A 6,000-nucleotide genomic window follows, 5' to 3' on the forward strand; every position below is an offset into this window, starting at 1 on the left:
TCGCGGTCATCGATCTCGCTCGCGGTCATCGATCTCGCTCGTGGTCACCGATCTCGCTCGCGGTCACCGAGCTCGCTCGCGGTCATCGACCTCGCTCGCGGTCATCGATCTCGCTCGCGGTCATCGATCTCGCTCGCGGTCACCGACCTCGCTCGCGGTCACCGATCTCGCTCGCGGTCACCGACCTCGCTCACGCTCACCGAGCTCGCTCGCGGTCATCGATCTCTCTCGCGGTCACCGATCTCGCTCGCGGTCATCGATCTCGCTCGCGGTCACCGATCTCGCTCGCGGTCATCGATCTCACTCGCGGTCACCGATCTCGCTCGCGGTCATCGATCTCGCTCGCGGTCACCGATCTCGCTCGCGGTCACCGTCCTCGCTCGCGGTCATCGATCTCACTCGCGGTCACCGATCTTGCTCGCGGTCATCGATCTCGCTCGCGGTCACCGATATCGCTCGCGGTCACCGTCCTCGCTCGCGGTCATCGATCTCACTCGCGGTCACCGATCTTGCTCGCGGTCATCGATCTCGCTCGCGGTCACCGACCTCGCTCGCGGTCACCGACCTCGCTCTCGGTCACCGACCTCGCTCGCGGTCATCAATCTCGCTCGCGGTCACCGACCTCGCTCGCGGTCACCGACCTCGCTCGCGGTCACCGACCTCGCTCGCGGTCATCAATCTCGCTCGCGGTCACCGATCTCGCTCTCGGTCACCGACCTCGCTCGCGGTCATCAATCTCGCTCGCGGTCACCGACCTCGCTCGCGGTCACCGATCTCGCTCGCGGTCACCGATCTCGCTCGCGGTCACCGACCTCGCTCGCGGTCATCGATCTCGCTCGCGGTCACCGACCTCGCTCGCGGTCACCGACCTCGCTCGCGGTCATCGATCTCGCTCGCGGTCACCGACCTCGCTCGCGGTCACCGATCTCGCTCGCGGTCACCGAGCTCGCTCGCGGTCATCGACCTCGCTCGCGGTCACCAATCTCGCTCGCGGTCACCGACCTCGCTCGCGGTCGGGATTCTCCAGTTCTGCTGGAATGGAGTTTTGGCTGGCACGCCAAATTCTCTGTTCTCTCTCGGGCTGCAACGAACGAGATGGGAGAATCCCACCCTCTATATCAATGGGTTTTCTTTATTTTCACCTTTAAGGGGGGGGGAAAGAGTGGGAATTGGCATTTCACAAGAATTAGTGCTGGGGCCACTGATGTTTATCAGTTACATAAACGATTTGGACTTGGGAATCGAGAGGTGTAATTTTGAAATTTGAAAATGGTACCAAACTGAGGGGTGGTGTTATTAATACAGAGAAGACCTGCAGTAAAATAAGGGCAAACATTAATAAGCTTGTAGAATGGGTGGGCAAATGGCAATTGGACTTCAATATATATGAGGTAGACCTCTTCGTGGGAAGAAAAAGGAGACCACCTACTCCCTGGAAGATAAGTGTCTGAATAGGGTATAGCAATAGAGGGATATACATTCACAGCTCAGTATAAGTAGCAACACTGGTTAATAAGGCCATAAAAAAGCACAATAAAAAAAATCAATTGGTTTCATTTCTCGAGGGACAGAATTGAAAAACAGAGTTTATGTTTTAAACATTAGTTAGAACTAATATTCTTCTTCTTTCTGAGGATGAGAATTCCATAGGTTTAAGAACCTCAGAGAGAAGGAATAATCTCCTCATCTCTATTTTAAAAGGAAGACTACTTATCCTTAAACTGTATCCCCCCCCCCCCCCCCCCCCCCCCCCCCCCAGTTCTGGTCTCCCCACACGATGAAACATCTTTCCAGTATCCACCCCGTCCCTCAGGATCTTATATGTTTCTGTAAGATCACCTCTCATTCTTCTAAACTCCAATGGGTAATGGCCCAACTTGTTCAATCTTTCTTCACATGATAAGCCCTTCATCCCAAAGGAATGAGGCATGTGAGCCTTCTCGGTACTCCTTCTAACAAATTATAGCCTTTTTCTAACAAGGAGATATAAACTGCACACAGTTGGACTCACCAAGATCCTGGACAGCTGCAGTCAAACTTCCCTACTTTTGACTGCAATGTTTCCCAAATCACCAGAGAATTGTATCAAGCGAGGAAAGCTGTGCGAACCGCGTCAGCTTAACAGTTGCCTTTTCGCACAAAATTTGGCAGCATCCTGTTCAATTTTAAAATGCTGGCAAGGGTGACACAGCCAGATGGGGCGCCTCGGCCTAAACAGGCAGGCAAAGCCGGGATTCTGAAATAGGGGTGCCCTTTAAAAATGGCCTTTAAAAGTTAAATTTAATGCCTCCTCTCACCCCATGGAGATTGGGACCATCCCCCATGGAGATCGGGACTCTCCCCATGGAAGCCAGGACCCTCTCGATGGACAAGGGGAACACCACCCCAACACGCACACACGGAATGGGAACACCAACTCCCCCACAGCCGTCGGGGTGGCCCCCATCCCTGTCACTGGCAGCGCTCCACCCCGTTCGCAGGCACACCCCCTTCAAAGGGACCGCCCCAATCCAGGCAGCCCACCCTACCAAGCTTCGCCTCCCTACCCCAAACAAGGGGAAACCCCCAATGTGGCTCTCCAGAGGGCCTGTCCTTGGGTTGGGGGGGGAGGGGGGGGGGGTGAGGATATGTTGTGGGCGGACGCTGCAGCATCAAGCCCGGTAATCATATTATAGTACATTAAAATCTATGGAAATTATTATGTCACCAGTGGAAAGCAGTGATGATCTCAAATTGAGATCTCACCAGCGCAAATCCCGTTTTGGCCGTTCATGAGTTTTAGTGGCCTTTCGGGGATCCCCGCCCATGGCCAACAGGGGTGCCAAATCATGGCCAATTTTCCATTTCCCGTGCAATAAATGCCAACATTCCATTTGCCTTCCTCGCTGCATCTGCGTTGTAACTTCTCATCTCTACTAACTCCACCGAGTTCCGAAATCTCCATTTAAATAGAATACTGCTTTTCCTGCTGAGTGGATAAGTTCACATTTTCCCATATTATGCTCCAATGCCGGGTTTTTGACTACTCATTAACCTGTCGACATCACTTTGTCGGCGCTTTATTTCCTCGTGGAGGAGTTAAGCCTTATCGCGGTGTCATCAACAAATTTAGCTGCCAGGCATTCCATCGTTTCATTCAAGCATTGATGTAGATTGTAAATTGTTGAGGCCCTAGAAATGATCCATGTGGCACTCCCTTAGTTACAGCTATCAACCCAAAAATGCCCCATTTATCCCTTCTGTCTGTTTCCTGTTAGTTAATCAATCCTCTATCCATGCTAATATGTTTCCCCTGCACCTTGATTTCTTATTTTGTGTAGTTTCCTTTGATGTGGCATTTTACCAAATGCCTTTTCAAAATCCAGATGACCACATCGCCTTTACCCACCTAGCTTGTTCCTTCCTCAATAAATTAGGTAAACATAATTTCCCTTTCACAAAGCCATGTTGACTCTGCCTGATCATATTATGATTTTTTAAGTATTCTGCTACAACTTCCTTAGTAATGGATTTCAACTGTTTCCCAGGGTTAGGCTAACTGGCTTGTAGTCTCCTGCTTTCTGCTTCCCTCCTCTCTTGAATAAAGATGTTATATTTGCTATTTTCTAATCCAGTAGAATCTGAGACATTTTGGAAGATTATAACCAATGCATCCGCTATATCTGCAGCCAAGAGTTCCGCTTGTGACCATGGAGTGATTGTTCACATAAAGGGCTGTTCCTGTTCAAAGTCACAGAAAAGGGCTCTTTTTACCCAGATCCGGGTGGAATTTTGATGAAAAGGCGTAGGTGAATGTTAGAAGAGTAGTTTACCCCTGGAATGGTATGTCTTCTGATCACTGGACCCAGCAGAAAACAGTGAGATATTTGGCTGGAAAGTTGAAACAGTCTTGTGCTTCCAGCATGCAGGCGGGGGAGGGGCAAGCTGTAAGGCCCCAGATCCAGGAACTGATGACTTTTATCAAGGAGGAATTCCATAAACAGAGGAAAGAAATGTATGAGGATCATGCAAAGGCCATTGCAGAAGCTGTGGAACCCCTGAAGAGTACTTTGGAGTGGATGGAGAGGTGTTTGGAGGGGCAGGGGTCACAGATTCGGGAGACTGAAGGAGTGATCTCGGACCACAGCGATCGTGTGGTGGCTCTGGAGGCGGAGGTGGGGCTCCTAGGAGACCTTTGTAAAACGCTGAGGGCAAAGGTGGAGGAGCAGGGGAATGCCTCGAGAAGGCAGAACCTGCGAGTAGTGGGCCTGTCTGAAGGAGTGGAAGGTGTGAGTGCCACGAGGTACGTCTCGAGGATGCTGGCGGGACTGGTGGCAGAAGGGGTGCTAGATAAGGTACCTGAAGTGGGCCGAGCGCATAGGTCTCTGAGGCAAAAGCCTAGAGCTGGGGAGCTCCCGCGGGCGGTGATCGTGAGACTCCATAAATCTGTGGAGAAAGAGAACATTCTACGGTGGGCCAGGGAGAAGCATAGATGCGACCGGGAGAGAAATAATGCCGGATTTATCAGGACATTGGAGCCGAGTTTGCAAAATGGCGGGCAGGTTTCAACAAAGCCAAGGCGGTACCGGCAGCAGATCAGGTTTGGGGTGCTCTACCCGGCAAAATTATGGGTGACGTTCGGAGGCCGGGAGTTTTATTTTGAGACCCCAGAAGTGGCCAAAGACTTCATTAAAGAGCATAAATTGGGAGAGAACTGAGTGGACAATGCTTGGGAACCGGGGTGCTGGCACTATGTAATGGTCGGGAGCATGTTTGAAATGGGTGTAGGGATTGGGGGATTTTCGCCTTTTTTTGTGGGGGGAGGGGGGGGTTCTGTTCAATATTGAGATTGTAAGGAGTTGTAGGGGTGAAAAGTTTATTTGGGAATGGATGTTCCCATCCTCCCTCCTGTTTTATGGGACTGTTTGTGTTTAACATCTGTTTGTTTGCTTTTGGAGAAGGCTACCTAGAATTCAGGAGAAGTCCTTGTTTGGGTGGCGGAGGGTAAGGCCAGCAGGAGGCCTTCTTCTTTGAGCTGAGGAATGGGGGGGGGTCATTAGGATGTGCCTTTGGTCAGGGACGTCCGCGCTAGGTGAACGGAAGTGAGGTGGTGGGGGAGAAGGCCAGGAGGAGTGGCCAGTGGGAGGGGGGAAAGGGGAAGTGGGGGGGAGGAAGGGGAAGGGGAAAAGCGCGGAGGGGTTGTTTCTGCGATGTGGCAGGGGGTGAGAGATGACATGGTCCAGGGCAAAGAAAGGGGCCATCTGGGATGGGCTAGGTACAGATTAGAATTAAAGGGGCAGGAGTTAAATGGGGAAGATGACAGACGGTAGAGGGGATTGGAGGCGCAAGCCTCTGGTAAGGTTGGTAACGTGGAACGTCCGGGGACTGAATGGGCCGGTTAAAAGGTCGCGGGTGTTCGCGCATCTCAGGAGCTTGAAAGCTGGGGTTGTCTTTTTGCAGGAGACACACCTCCGTGTGAAGGACCAGGTTAGGTTAAGGAAGGGGTGGGTCGGGCAGGTTTTTCACTCGGGGTTTGATTTGAAATTGAGGGGTGTAGCGATTTTAATGAGCAAAAAAATGAGATTTGTGAATGCGAAGGAGGTGAGGGATCCAGGTGGGAGATATGTAATTGTGAGTGGGGTATTGGAAGGGGTACCTGTAGTAAATGTGTATGCCCCAAATTGGGATGATGTGGGTTTTATGAGAGGGTTGCTGGCAGCAATCCTGGATTTGTCCACGTACTAGTTGATCATGGGAGGAGATTTTAACTGTGTCCTGTAGCCAAGGGTGGATAGATCGAGCCCCAGGTCGATGGGTAGGGTATGAATGGCAACGGAGCTGGGGGGGTTTATGGAGAGGATGGGTAAGGTGGATCCATGGCGCTTTCAGAACCCAGGGGGAAGGGAGAATTCCTTCTTTTCACACGTCTATAAGGTGTATTCGAGGATTGATTACTTTGACAGAGTCATCGGACTCGAAACGTTAGCTCTTTTCTCTCCCTACAGATGCTACCAGACTTGC

This window comes from Scyliorhinus canicula, chromosome 15, assembly GCF_902713615.1.
Source record: "Scyliorhinus canicula chromosome 15, sScyCan1.1, whole genome shotgun sequence".
NCBI classification, from domain to species: Eukaryota; Metazoa; Chordata; class Chondrichthyes; order Carcharhiniformes; family Scyliorhinidae; genus Scyliorhinus; species Scyliorhinus canicula.